The sequence below is a fragment of the Egretta garzetta genome, unplaced genomic scaffold (assembly GCF_000687185.1).
Source record: "Egretta garzetta isolate BGI_Z169 unplaced genomic scaffold, ASM68718v1 scaffold354, whole genome shotgun sequence".
NCBI lineage: Eukaryota > Metazoa > Chordata > Aves > Pelecaniformes > Ardeidae > Egretta > Egretta garzetta.
Genome location: NW_009259593.1, coordinates 4,039,887 through 4,054,303, shown reverse-complemented (window position 1 = coordinate 4,054,303; position 14,417 = coordinate 4,039,887).

Below are 14,417 nucleotides of genomic sequence, written 5' to 3'. Positions count from 1 at the left end.
CAAAAATTATATAGATCGATCCAGATGAGTTCAAGGAAACTGCTACTTCAAACACTACGTTACTTTTACGCCTACAGCACCAATGACTGCTGCAATAGATTCCAGAAGCTGCAGAAGGGACAGTGTAAGTTGGGATGGTGACGAGTGGTGTCCCTCAGGGGTCCGTACTGGGACCAGTGCTGTTTAATGTTTTCATCAATGACTTAGACAGCGAGATCGAGTGCACCCTCAGCAAGTTTGCGGATGACACCAAACTGAGTGGTGCGGTTGACACACCAGAAGGACGGGATGTCATCCAGAGAGACCTGAACAGGCTGGAGAGGTGGGCCTGTGTGAATCTCATAAGGTTCAACAAAGCCAAGTGCAAGGTCCTGCACCTGGGTCGGGGTAACCCCCAGTATCAGTACAGGCTGGGGGAAGAAAGGATTGAGAGCAGCCCTGCCGAGCAGGACTTGGGGGTGCTGGTGGATGAAAAGCTGGGCATGAGCAGGCAATGTGTGCTGGCAGCCCAGAAGGCTGCTGGAGCTGGTCCAGAGGAGGGCCACAAAAATGATCCGAGGGCTGGAGCACCTCTACTATGAGGACAGGCTGAGGGAGTTGGGGATGTTCAGCCTGGAGAAGAGAAGGCTGCAGGGAGACCTGATCGCGGCCTTTCAATACCTAAAGGGGGCCTATAGGAAAGATGGGGAAAATCTTTTTATAGGGACAGCTGTGTCAGGACAAGGGGTAATGATTTTAAACTGAAGCAGGGTAGGTTTAGACTAGATATAAGGAAGAAATTTTTTACAATGAGGGTGGTGAAACACCGGAACAGGTTGCCCAGGGATATAGTGGAGGCCCCATCCCTGGAAGCATTCAAGGCCAGGTTGGACGGGGCTCTGAGCAACGTGGTCTGGTTAGCGGTGTCCCTGCTCCTGCAGGGGGGTTGGACTAGATGACCTCTAGGGGTCCCTTCCAGCCCAAAACATTCTATGATTCTATGGCTGAAGGTGTGTCCCTTTTAGAAATCAGCACCTCCAAGCACACACACAGCACTGCAACTGTCACAGCTAACAGCACAGCTATAGTCATAAACTGCTTGTAACAGTTCAGTCTACAATATTTTACCATCACAAAGTAAATGACTGCCTCAACATTAAAGAAACCCATGGCAAGAGAATAATGCACATAACTGTAATACCTCTGAATGCCTGTTAATGCAGGTGTCTGTTTTCAGAAAAAATTGCTATTATTTTTTCACTGAAGAGACATCAACCTAAATTTCTACTTTGTGTAACTCGAATTTGCCACAAGCAGTATGCAGCCAGTTAATAGCAGCAATAACGCAAAATCCTACAAACTCTGCTTCATCCTATGAACACCATAAAAAAAAAAATCTTCCATCTTGCACTGCCTCTCAGTTTTCTCAAGTTGATTTTGTAACTGTACTTTAACAGGTAGATTAAAAAAAAAAATCAGGAACAGAAAAATAAAGCTCTCAGTAACTGATGAGATTCACTGAAAATCTACAGGTTGCTTTCAAAACCTATGTATTACTAAACAAAAATTATATTAAAGACACACTAAGATTTCAAGGACAATACCAGAAGAAAGAGGAAATACAAACATGAAAGGTCAAACTGAGGTTTCATAAACAGTCTTTTTATGTGTATTTACATATACAACTTCAAGCATAGGCAACACCATAATACCCAGTCACTCTTATTTTAGAATCATAGAACGGTTTGGGTTGGAAGGGACCTTTAAAGGTCATCTAGTCCAAATCCCCTGCAATGAGCAGGGACATCAACTACATCAGGTTTCTCGGAGCCCAGTCAAACCTGACCTCGAATGTTTGCAGGGATGGGACATCTACCATTCCAGTGTTTCATCACCCTCATCGTAAAAGATTTCTGCCTTAGATCTAGTCTAAATCTACCCTCTTCTAGTTTAAAAACATTGCCCCTTGTCTTATCACAACAGGCCCTACTAAAAACTTTGTCCCTATCTTTCTTATAAGCCCCCTTTAAGTATTGAGAGGTCACAATACGGTCTCACTGCAGCCTTCTTTTCTCCAGGCTGAACAACCCCAACTCTCTCAGCCTGTCCTCATAGGAGAGGTGCTCCAGCCCTCAGATCATTTTTGTGGCCCTCCTCTGGACCCATTCCAACAGGTCCAGGTCTTTCTTGTGCTGAGGGTTCCAGAGCTGGATGCAGTACTCCAGGTGGGGTCTCACCAGCGCAGAGGGGCAGAATCACCTCCCTTGACCTGCTGGCCACGCTTCTCTTGATGCAGCCCAGGATACAGTTGGCTTTCTGGGCTGCAAGCACACATTGCTGGCTCATGTCCCGATTTTCATCTACTGGTACCCCAAAGTCCTTCTCCATAGCACTGCTCTCGATCCTTTCTTCCCCCAGCCTGCATTGACACTGGGAGTTGCCCCAACCAAGGTGCAGGACCTTGCAGACAACATGTATTTTATTTATGTCATGATGTCAGATATACACACTACAAAATTTCCTCATGACCTTAAAGGTTCAGAAATATTTTTGATACACCAGAGCTCTTTAATTGACGCTGAACTCAGGAACATATCTTTTACATAATCAACTAAGAGATTAAATAGAAGGCATTTCCCTCTTCCCCTCTCAATATTCCACTGATAAGCTGTAAATGCCTACCTAAACAACTCAATAAAGGCTTCTGTCTTCCTGTATACTCAGACTATGCTTACCCTTTATGGCAAACTATTTATTTTGTCTTTAGAGATTTAAGGATCTAGCCAATGTCTGCTCAAAAATAAAATAAAAGTTCTCATGAGACCATTTTCACATCCCTCTCCACGAACATGACTGTCCCCATTTCTCTGACATTAGTGATAACTCTTTGAAAGATCAAGAGTCACTGCCTGCACTTACACTATTTACTACTGAGAAGTTAAGAGAAGTTAAATGGTTTGACAATAAAAAATTTGGCTTTCAGGAAGACTGTTCAAATAGCCATATGACTCACAGTGCTGATCTCATAACATTGCTTTGTCCATACAAATTTGATCAAAGAACTCCCTTTTTACTCACAGTGTCTTTCCTGAACCAGGCATCATTTCATTCTTCCACAACCAGTACAAAGCCTTTACTATCTGTTTTGCCTAAGTTCACGTGTAATCATACAGCTGTATCTCCTCTGAAGTTTTACAGATGGATCGATACAATTCCTGATCTCCATGCTAACAACTGCAGTCACAAACTTCAGTGTGAAGTCTCACCTTATGATGAACTGTATAGTAACATGCACATCATAAAGTATTCTTGATATGAATTAAAACTGATGCGTTCTGTTCATAAGTCTGAAAATTAATGGGTCTGAATCAACTGAACTCCAACTCCGTCTTCTAGAGACAATATGACAATACACCACCAAAACATTTATAATATTAAAGTACAAGTGTATTCACAGCTCCACCTGTTTACTAGTGAGGTGAGATGGTATAATTTGTGAGCAAGCCATGGGGTGTAAAGGGGTATTTTGCAGAGACTAAGACTTGAGGTGTTCAGCTCCAGCCATCAGCAGCATTTACATATTGCAACTTTCCCTTGACCAAAAAAAATCTCTTTAAACCACTTAACATGACTGAAAACTGCAAGCTTCGATACAAAGAAATGCAAAGAACCCAGACAAAAAAAGGATGGCAGAAGTGAAATATAAGGATGAAGAACAAAGCTAGAAAAAAATTACAAAGTAAGTAAACTTGTCTCTGCTTTTTTTTTTTTAATATCACTTCAACTGAGACCACTCTGTTTTCTGCAGTCTGATGTTCTTTCAGCAGTATTTGATATCCAGCAAGAATGGAGCAACATGAAGTCTGTCTTTATTGTCGTAAACAGGTAACTAGTATGACAGCCATTTTGTCAGATAACTTGCTGCTTTTTTAAAATGTTTTTCTCTCCTTTTCTCCTCTTTTTGTTTTTTCTCTTCTTGCTTTAGAGTTATTTGCTGGAGTTAGTATGTTAGTAAATGTGGAAACACAGTAACAGGAGACCCATGTTCTTGTTATCTTCTCAGTGTATTACAGATTAACTGGAACTTAAAATTACCTGCAATTCTGTCATCCTTCATTAATACCCCTCACCCCACCCAGCTACTTCTGGTTCTGTTTTCTTTACAAGTTTCACAGACAGTTGAATTCCAGTCTACTTCCATCTGAAGTATTAAAAGCTAAACACCTTAGTACACACCTGTTCTTGGTCTCTGTCAGGTAAGGGAGGAGGCGGCAGAGAGCAAAACTAACGCATCAGGATAAATAGAGAAGTTAAATTAACAACTCTGCTTTCTGATTCCCAGGGAAAAGAGAACATGACTATCTTAGAGTTAGGACAAGTCATGGTGCCTCATCACAGAGGAGGGAAAAAGTAAAATTTGCAAAGCAGTACTTAGGTCCATCACCTTCCTTATTTCGAAGCCATTGCCTCAAATCAAGATAAGATGCACTGAAACTTCTATGAAGAGAATCTCCTTCAAAAAATTATTCTCTTATGCTTTGCAGGATAATTATCTGCCAATAACTGTGTAAGCCCTATAAACTAAATCATACGAGAATAAGATCTCTCTCAGCCATCTTATGGACAAATTCTGGTAAAATCCTTTCTGCACCAGGTGAAATTTTATTTACCCCATAAGTCTTTCACAAAATGGTCACTTCCAACCTGTCTTGAATGACAACCTTAGTTTCTCCTTCTAAAAACATGAAGGGATTAAAAACACTTCACCACAGCTGCGTATTTTCCTAGCAAAGAATAACTGCAGTGGATAATTGTACAACGAATAACACTGTGCACAAAAATTAGAATTCAAATCATAGCACTGCATGAACATTAGCATCTCTCCACAGTTTCAGTGCTAGATATCTGAGCCTTTGTCGATTCCTTCTGTTGAAGTTGCTCCAAATGTTAAAATACACAGAGACAAAGGAAAAAACAAAACAGACTGACTCACTAAGCCTAAGGGGTAATTTGCTCAAGATGCTGAGGCAATTCTAAAGGAAAGTTGATTATTTATAAAACGTGGAATGGCATCAAAGAAGAACGACTATTTCACCACAGTGTATATTATGGATTCACAGCCAAAACACTCACCCACAGGAGGCAGAATACACTGTTCAAATCCCTGGGGCCTGAGCTGGTATCCATTTCACCTATACTGAAACACTCTAGCTGCTAAACTGAGGGTAAGGAAGAGACAGGCGCTTTTGCCAAATTTCTCCTCCCTCCTTTCGTATTCAATACTTGGAAAAAGCAAACACTTCACAGATTAAATAGATAAACCATTTCACATGAAGCCTAGTTTCTTCATTTTTGTTCTAGCAAACAAATCCAAAAGTTTTTAAAACGCTGTTGAATTCAATTACCCTTAGGAAACAATGATTATATATTATGCAGTCTGTCCAGCAGCCCTGTCACACCAATGAATTCTGATCACGCAGGCCAATTTCAGCCAAATTTGACAGAGAAACAGAGGTCTCAAAGATGCTGAGTTCCCCTAAGTTTCACAGAAATCGGCTGCCGGGTAGAAGCAAGACATACAAATTAGCAGTTGCATTGTGGAAAAGGGAAACAGAACTTGGCTCTCATCCATTTTGAGCAGCAGCAATCAACTGGTCAATTGAAGCACTCGCATAGCTCCAAACCAGCCATAACACATGCTGGTGCTTGCCAAACAGAGAGGGACGTGAGAGGAAGCCAAATGCATTCTGGGGTAGGACAAACCACGAGAAGGAAACGAAGGCATGGCAGTACACAGGCATTAAGAGAGCACCAAGGACACTGCAGCAGGCAGTTGTGGGAGCCAAAGGGGAAAGTTTACAGTAATGAGTTTAGTTTTAACAGTGGAGGGCACAAGCCTGAAGACAACCACACTTTTCAGATTTCCATAGCTCTCAAAAGCCTATTTTCAGCTTGCTTTTCATTTCATCAATGATATCAACTAATCATACAATGCTATGACTCAAAACTGGACTACTTACTTTCTTTAATGCAAGTTACTTAAAGTTTATGCCCCAATATTGCCATCAAGAAACAGTGAAATCCAGTGTGTCTCACAACATTTAGAAAGTAATATTAAGCTGAACAGTACAGAATGAAATACACATCTGCATTGCACAGAGAAATATAATTCAGAGTGTATGATGGAGTCAGGACTCCAATGGATGCAGGCAGGCAAGCAAGAACCAGCTGAGATATGACATCTCTTGAAACAACCACCTCTCAGCTAGGAAGTAGTAACTGAAGGCACTCATCATCTGCCAAGTAATACAACAGGTATATCATCTTGAGAGAGAGATGGCATGGCAAAGATAAACCTTCTTATTCTGCATGTTTAATGACATGGGAACACACCCACATCCAGTCACCAAGTCTCACAGAAGCCTTTGCAAGCCAAGCCCTACCTCTTGTAACTGCAAATGACTTCTACTCTTATGCTCACTCTTCCACCCAAACTCACCAATACCTGAGGGGCTGAGACACCACCCAAAGGCCACACTCTTGCAATTTTGAAACTTGCATGTAATCTATCATGCACTATATTTACCTTAATAAGCTGTTAATTAACTTTTTCTTTTTGGGGGGGGGGGAGGGGTAGAGGGTTGAATAATACCATATCTGCATCATGTCACGTTTTCTCAGTAATTTGGTACTTTCCTCTATAATGACAGAGATTGGATGATACATATCTGCAAGGTATCTCCCTTCATTTTTCTCTTTCTCATTGTGCTCATCAGACCACTTCCTTTCCTAAACTCTCCCTCTGTTCAGGATCCTCCGTCTTCTGTCTGCTCTACTTTATTTGACAGTAACAGAGAAGATCAAGCATACAGAACACCTTTCTTTGGAAGATTAACTACACAGAATAGGCTTCTTCACCACAAAAAAAGACTGAAGAAGGGATTTAACATATCTATATGGTTGCAAGTGACATTAAAGAGATAAAAAGGGATTGGTTATTCACTGTCTCTAAATTAGCAAGTGGGAAATGCACTGAACGGATGCTTCATACGGCATATAAAGTTGTTATTCACTATTCTGTGACTGCTAAAATTTCACATAGGTTCAAAAAACAACTGCACAGATCCATGCAGAATAATTTCTTCAAAAATCTATTTAATAGAAAGGAAATGTCCAGCTGAGGAAATTGCTGAAAAAACAATAGTTAAAAGCTGGGGAGACATTCTGAGACATCACCTCTGAATATCTGACACACTCTCAGGCTTCTCTACAGACATCAGTTATCAGACTTGATGAGAGACACAGTACTGGGACAGACACTTTGATCAACACAGCAAAGGACAGTGCAAGATCATCCACTGTAGAGACTGAGCAAGGAAAGATGTGCATGGGGAACAGAACGATTTAAGTTTCTTGGATCTGCAGCAAAGTTAACTCAAAATACCACTTCTGCATAAAATGAAGAGAGCTTTCATCTTTCATGTTAGTCTCCAGTTCATAAGTTGGAAAAATCAGAAGTTTAACTAGCCACAGACCAAAAAAGTCATTCTAGTTACAGAACAGGTTCATATTAAGTACTTACTTTCCATATATCACATATTCTATAATCAAGTAGTACATTAGTTTTTTCACTACACATCAGCATAGCTTGTGCTAGCATGAGCATGTCAAAATTATATTAGCATAACCACTTTATAGTTTAAAAGAGATGCAAAACTTTTCCTCAAGAAAAATGTAACAGAACTCATTTTCATTCCCCTTTTGGGGAGGGAGGGTGCAGGAGACGACATGCTAGTGAAAACTGAACTATGTAAGAAGCACCACCATAGCAGATCCTTGCCCAAAAGGAACATCACTAAACATAAAGATAAGAGCCGACCCATACCCCTTGCAAGTGTTGAGGTTGGGAAGTGGCTGGACAAAAAGCAGCTCTGTGGCTTCATGGTGAAGACCGATTTCAGCACAAACCAGTGTGCCTCTACAGTGTTAAAGACTAACAACACACTGAATTAGCAAGACCGCAGCCAGCAAATCAAGAGACATGATTGTTCCCCTCCTCCCAATGCAAAGCCACATCTAAAAATATCATGTCCAGTTTTGCGGGTCCTCATTATGAGAGGAGACCCACAAACCGAAGACAAGCCACTAAGATGTTCTGGGGGCTGGAGCCCATGTCGTAGGAGGAGAAGCTGAGTGCGTCGTTTAGCTCATCAACTTTGTTCAGCCTGAAGAAGAGTTCCTACTCATTCCCCTCCCCCACTACCTGAAGGTGGTTTCAGGAGACAAAGCCAATTCTGAGAGGTGTGAAGCTGTAAAGTGCGAGAGACACAGGCTGAAATTTTCCCAAAGAGTGGCTAAGCGCTGGAGCAGACCACCTTGGAGATATTCAGAGCTCAACTAGACAAGGCCTTCAGCAAGCTGATCTAACTTTGGAGTTAAACTTGCTTTGAGCAAGGGCTGGGACCAGGATGGCCTCTCCAGAAGTCCAAGCTTACTTTTTTTTTTTTTTTTAAATGGTATTTTGAGTATCTCAAAACAAAGCAAAACCTGGCATCTTTAGAAGAACTAATTCCAAAAAATGCTTTCCCACAGGAACATTTTTTGCATTTTTTCCAGTAAGGACACTTAAACAGCTTATCGAGATTGGAATACATAACTTATAATATTCATACATATAAGTAACAAAAGGCTGTATCTTTAGTAGATCAGTATGAATATGATCATTTTTAATCACCTTATTTAGCTTATCAGCTGTACTCATGAAGGAGACTATTAATATTGCTCAATTCAAGCTGTAAAATCTCACTTTATTACCACACAGAAACAGCACTGAACCGTAAAACTACAAAATGAAACTTGGAAACATTATTAATTGGTATTTTGTTATTAAAGCATGTCTTCCATATCAGTGTCAAAGACCCAGACTACTTCTGCTTCAAGACACTTCGTATTAATTTTGGAAATAATAGAAGCTTAACATCCCCAGTGTCTGCTGACTCACAAAGCAAGATGCTAAGCAAACGACTTCAGTTATATTTGAATTATTTAAAACAGAATTTTATCACCAACACAAAGTCCCCAAGAATAGCTGCTGCAGTGGGTACTGTTCTCAAATAATTGATTCTAGTTCCCTAACTAAAAAAACATAACTTTTTAAAACAACCCACGCACATCCCTCCCACCTATATATCAAAATTGACAAAAACAAACAAACTAAAAAAGAAGTTACAACCTGCTCAGAAGACAAGGATGGAGATGAGTACTTGCTACTAAACAAAGATTAATATGTTAGAACTGAAAATGCCAAGCAGAAAATTATTTCTTTTACAGCTGTGGTCATCAATGCTTAAAATACACATATCTCTATTACTATTATTGCATAATTTTAACTTAGCATAGCAAATTTTTCTGCAAAGGGAAAAGCTATTTTCAACCCTGCAGAAGTGGCAGGTTTCTTTTAATTCTACTTTATGCTAAAAAAAATAATCTTTCTACAGATCTTTGAAACTAGACTTATAGCATATTTACTAAAAACCCACTCAAAATAAGAACCGTAAAGGCATGCACACTTGGGCAATGTAAAAGAACACACACTAAAACTAAGACTTTTTGCAATGAATTTGAAAAGGTCTAAAGCTAGAAAGATCCATATATTTCTAAAACTAAAAAATACTACTGCATCTGTTAAAGAGCTTCCAAGAATCATTTTCAAGTTGCAGTTCATCAGCTGCACATGAGCTACAGAGTCTCATTTGGTCACTGACCTACAGACAAATGTAGGTCTGTAAAAAATATGAATGTGATCAGCCAAACTATTGCAAAACAAAGTTAGGTATCCGTAAGTGCAGCCTGAACATGAAACCAGAAGCATACTTTTCCTAACTGATAGTATTTTTTATTAGTTTAACAACTAAAAAAAGTATGTACTTGGAACCTCCTAGTAAACTTAACTGCCCTGATGCCTTTTAAAGCCTCCCCCACTCCCACTGTACAATGACCCCAACAGTAGTTACGCTAACATCAACCAAAAAAAAAAAAAAAAGGTGTAAACGTGCTTCTGTAATAAACGGTAATTTCCATTTCTGCTGTTCTATCAAGCAATACTACATAATAAGATGATCCATCTGTTAAAAGCTGCATTTTCCGCATTCCATATACTGCCATCAATATCAGGGCAAAAAAGTGATTTCATATCTTCATAAAAATGGGAAAATGATGTTATTAATGCACTTGGTAAGGGTCCTGGATAGCATAGACTTTTAGCTCATGTTTAATGGTATATCCTGATTTGCATCTATGTAGCAATTAAATATTGAGATGACAACATACTGTATTTACAACAGTAAAAGAATATGAGTGAAACTTCAGCAGACTGAGAAAAAAAAAACATTAACAAGAGTCTCTACAACTACTTAACAGGAGAGATTTAGCGATAAGTACACACACTGTTATTCAGCAGTAATAGATGTGATGCAAAAATGTCAAACTTTACAGGTAACACACAGAGATGTGCCCAAGATAACCTCACTAATTCCAAACTTTCCTAAGATAAGCTTTCAGCAAGCGGCACTGCTGTAATACAGCAGATGCTAGAAACGGCCCCTGCAGTCAGAAAGCACTGGACAAGAGCTCTTGTGTGCTTTGCTCCTTGAGAAGATTTGCTGCTCCACGATTCACAACAGGCCACAGCAATTCGACATACGAAAGTCACAACGAGGAGGGTTTTCTTTCTTCAGCTAATGAAATTCATTAATTTTTTTTTGCTTAGATACAAGCTGTGAATACTGTTTCTCACTCACATTCCCCAGTAAAATGTTGGCAGCCACCTTAAAGTGTTAAACTGAACACAAATATACTAAGGCTGAGGCCGTGCCAAAGACCCAGCTGCCACACCACTGAGAGTATCTTGAAGCGGCCTGAACACACATGGCTTTTTCTCCTCTGGCTTTCCTCAACAGCTCTTTTTCAGACACGACACAGCACAAGCAGCTCCTAGCTGTTCCTGGAGCACTACGAGACTAACAACAGGAACGGAAAAGCCAGTCCTGACCACGATTCCCGCACAGCATGCTCTGTCAAAGCAGCAATTTCAGCAGTCTGTTCTCTAACTCAGAGTAAGTCTTCGCTCGCTGTCAGTTAAAGCCATCGCTCCGGTTTCTAGTACCTACGCTACATTTCTCAAAGTGAAGGGCGCAAAATGACACCAACGCGAGAATGTCCATCATGATTCAATTAATTGCTAGTCTTACAAAGGTTGTTTAAGCCAGTAACTTTCTTTTTCCTTAAACGCACGTAGGAGCTCTCTCAAAGGTTATATGTCAGTCCTAAGGCTGTCCAGCCTTCCCAAATTCCGACACCTCACAACCATGCATTACATTAAGTGCATAAAATGTGATTAGAAACATTCACATACCATTCACCCCATCAGAGAGCCTTTCCTTCTTTGTCAGCTGTATTAGAATTATTGTTATGGGAATTAAACATCCTCCTTTTGCTCTAAAGAAGTAGAAAATGTACTAGTCCTCAAAATATGAACAATACGCACAGCTTCAAGAACCAGTCTTAAGTTTATTATTACAACTATCACAGAGTAAGCAATCTATAAAAAATTCACCAATGTATAGGATATTTAAAATCCAACATTTCTAAGTGTAATTCTATCCAAGCTAAGCTTCAGGACAGCTCCATACTCCTACATGTATTATTTACATTAAGCTGTATTTTACGCAGCAGTTACACTCATGTAAAATATGCACACATAAAAACCTACTGAATATCAGTTCGTTATTAGTATGAATGACAACAGCACCTCACTCCAAAATTGCCAGCTACCCTTCCACCAGCTTGCTGCTCAGGGATTCAGGGTCTGGGGAGCAGAAGGACACAAAGACTGAAGAGAGAAAAACACATCTGTCTCAAGAGTCTCATAACACGAGATTTCAGAATGCCAAATCTTTGCAAATGGCTTTCTCCTCAGACTCGGTTTATCTACATCCAACATCTACTCCAAATGCTCATATTTCCACTTTATAGAAGGTACAGGCTTTCTGCCTAATAATTTAAATCTCCAGGAACACACAAGTTTAAGACACACCTACTTTAACTTCTGCTCAAATTATAAGAGATACTGACCATCAGGAAAATGCAGACTTCCTAAACACGCTGCTGCTTTTATTAACTCTCTCCTCCATTGGGAAGTTCAGGTGGGTTTGTTGAAAAAGTCAAATAATAATCAAGCATGCTTCCATCCTGCCCAAGTCACCTCAAATCCCTACCAAAATCACCTTTTTACATACTCCGCTTACAGTATACTTAGAAGCAAAATTTGTGGGAGGGAAGAGGTAAATCAGTCCGAAGTGGTCAATCACAATTGCATAACAAGCTCCACCAATTCACCTTGTTTGGGTGATGATATCAATTAGTTTGCCAATAGACAATTTTATAGAAAATATTATGAAACTCAGTGGACATCTCCATCTCAGAGATAATGTGCACTGTTCAATACAAGGTCAGTCAAAGACCATGGGGACAAAAAGAGGCAGAAAGAAGGAAACTACTATGTCATTGAGTTAAATACATTGACAATTGTCCTAATAAAGAATTTCTGTCTCAAAGATGGCAAAGCCTATGAAATACAAGGCTGAGGAAGTAAATTCTGAAGCCAGACTAAATACATTCGAAATCTCCAAGGACTCCAAAAAGGAGACTAGCTATGGAAAGCCTACACAGTCCTACAGAACTTATTGATTGGAGAGAATCAACCTGAGACACACTATATCAAGAAAAGCAAGGCCACTGAAAAGGTGGGTGTTAAAAAAAGGTCTGTAACAGTTTAAAGGACTTTCAGCTTTAGATGCGTTGCAAGAAGACTAAGCTGGGATTTTTATTTTTTTTTTCCTTTTTTTCTTTGTTGAGTAAAGGGTTCAGAGTAGCAACATCTTCACTCTAAGTTGCAACAATTCTACAAATCAAGGACATCTTATATCAGTGCTTCAGCTTCCTATCAGATTATTCACAGAAACCAGCAGGTGAAGTCTGTATCCCCAAAGATGATGCATAAATCAATCAGATCTGGCATAACGAGGCGAGAGAAGGAAAGTCTCTCCCAGCAACTAATGAAAACTTGGAGGCTGAGTTGCAGTAAGGCAGCTGAAATCACAGCCGAGACTGAGTGCATAGGGGACCGTCACACTTGCTTTGTCTTTTCTCTCTGTCCTGTTTCCAACAGTCCTGTTCATTTCTCTCCAAATTCCTGCTCCCTCTTCCCCCACCTCCAATCTAGAGGAAAAAATCCTTCTTTAGCAGAGCTACAGTGTGAAGACACTTACCTACAACTTAAAAGTAAGAACATATATGGTGCTTTTATTTATGCAGTCTAGGTCTATCTAACACAATTCCATTTTCTCAAGGGTGGACAGAAGCAGAAGATTTAGGTAAAGAATGTAAAACACATCAAATATCTAGAAGTATCCTGAGTAATTCCTAGATTCTAGCCATTTTAGAGCTGGTAGTCCAACTCCACTGTAAAGTTCAGTATTCAGTGCATCTACCCCTACCTGACTTTGTCTAATTACAATTTTAACCCACTTATATTTTTCTGCTCAACAATATCATGTTGCAATTATGTTCCACAATTTAATTACACACTGTTTGAAAAGCTACTGTAGTTTTCATCAGGTGGCAGGTTTAATTCACTGGGTGGCCTAATTCTCACCATAAAAAAACCAGCTATTCTTGCTTTTTTAGACTTAATTTCTGTATGATCTACAGATTTTATAGACCTCAATCACCTCCCCTCTTATTGTTCTTTTTTCCACACTAAAGATCTTCACTCTCCTAGCACAGATGATCTTCCACATCTCTCATCCAAGTTTTCACTGTCTATGAAACCTTTGTTGTGCCAGGGTGATTACATCCATGCATACTGCTAATAATTTGGTCACACCATTGATATACATAACAACCTAACAATTATTTTATTCTTTGTGAACAATTCCCAACAACTTTCTAACTACTGCCCTCTTCTGTAACAGAATTTAGAGCTCAACACTGTGTAGGTGAGTTTGCATTATTTTCCCCTGCATGGGCATAATTTGGCATTCACCAAAACTGAACTACATTTGTATGTGAAAGCACTGGGCAATGGTATCGTAAGATTTTGCTGCGACTACCCAATCAGTTTAGATTTTACCAATCTTCATGTATGAAATAACTGCTGTGGTGCCACAATGCTATCATTCCTTAAGACTATTTTTTAATATAATGAACACCTAGATCCCAGCAGAAATCTACTGGTAACATATTTCCATCATGAAGCAACCATTGATTTATCTAGTTTCTCATCTTTCAACCAACTGTACTAGTCCACAGGATAACCTTTTAACCTTGGCAAATAAGGATTTGGTTGGGTCCTTGGTCAAATATTTTACCCATTTTCA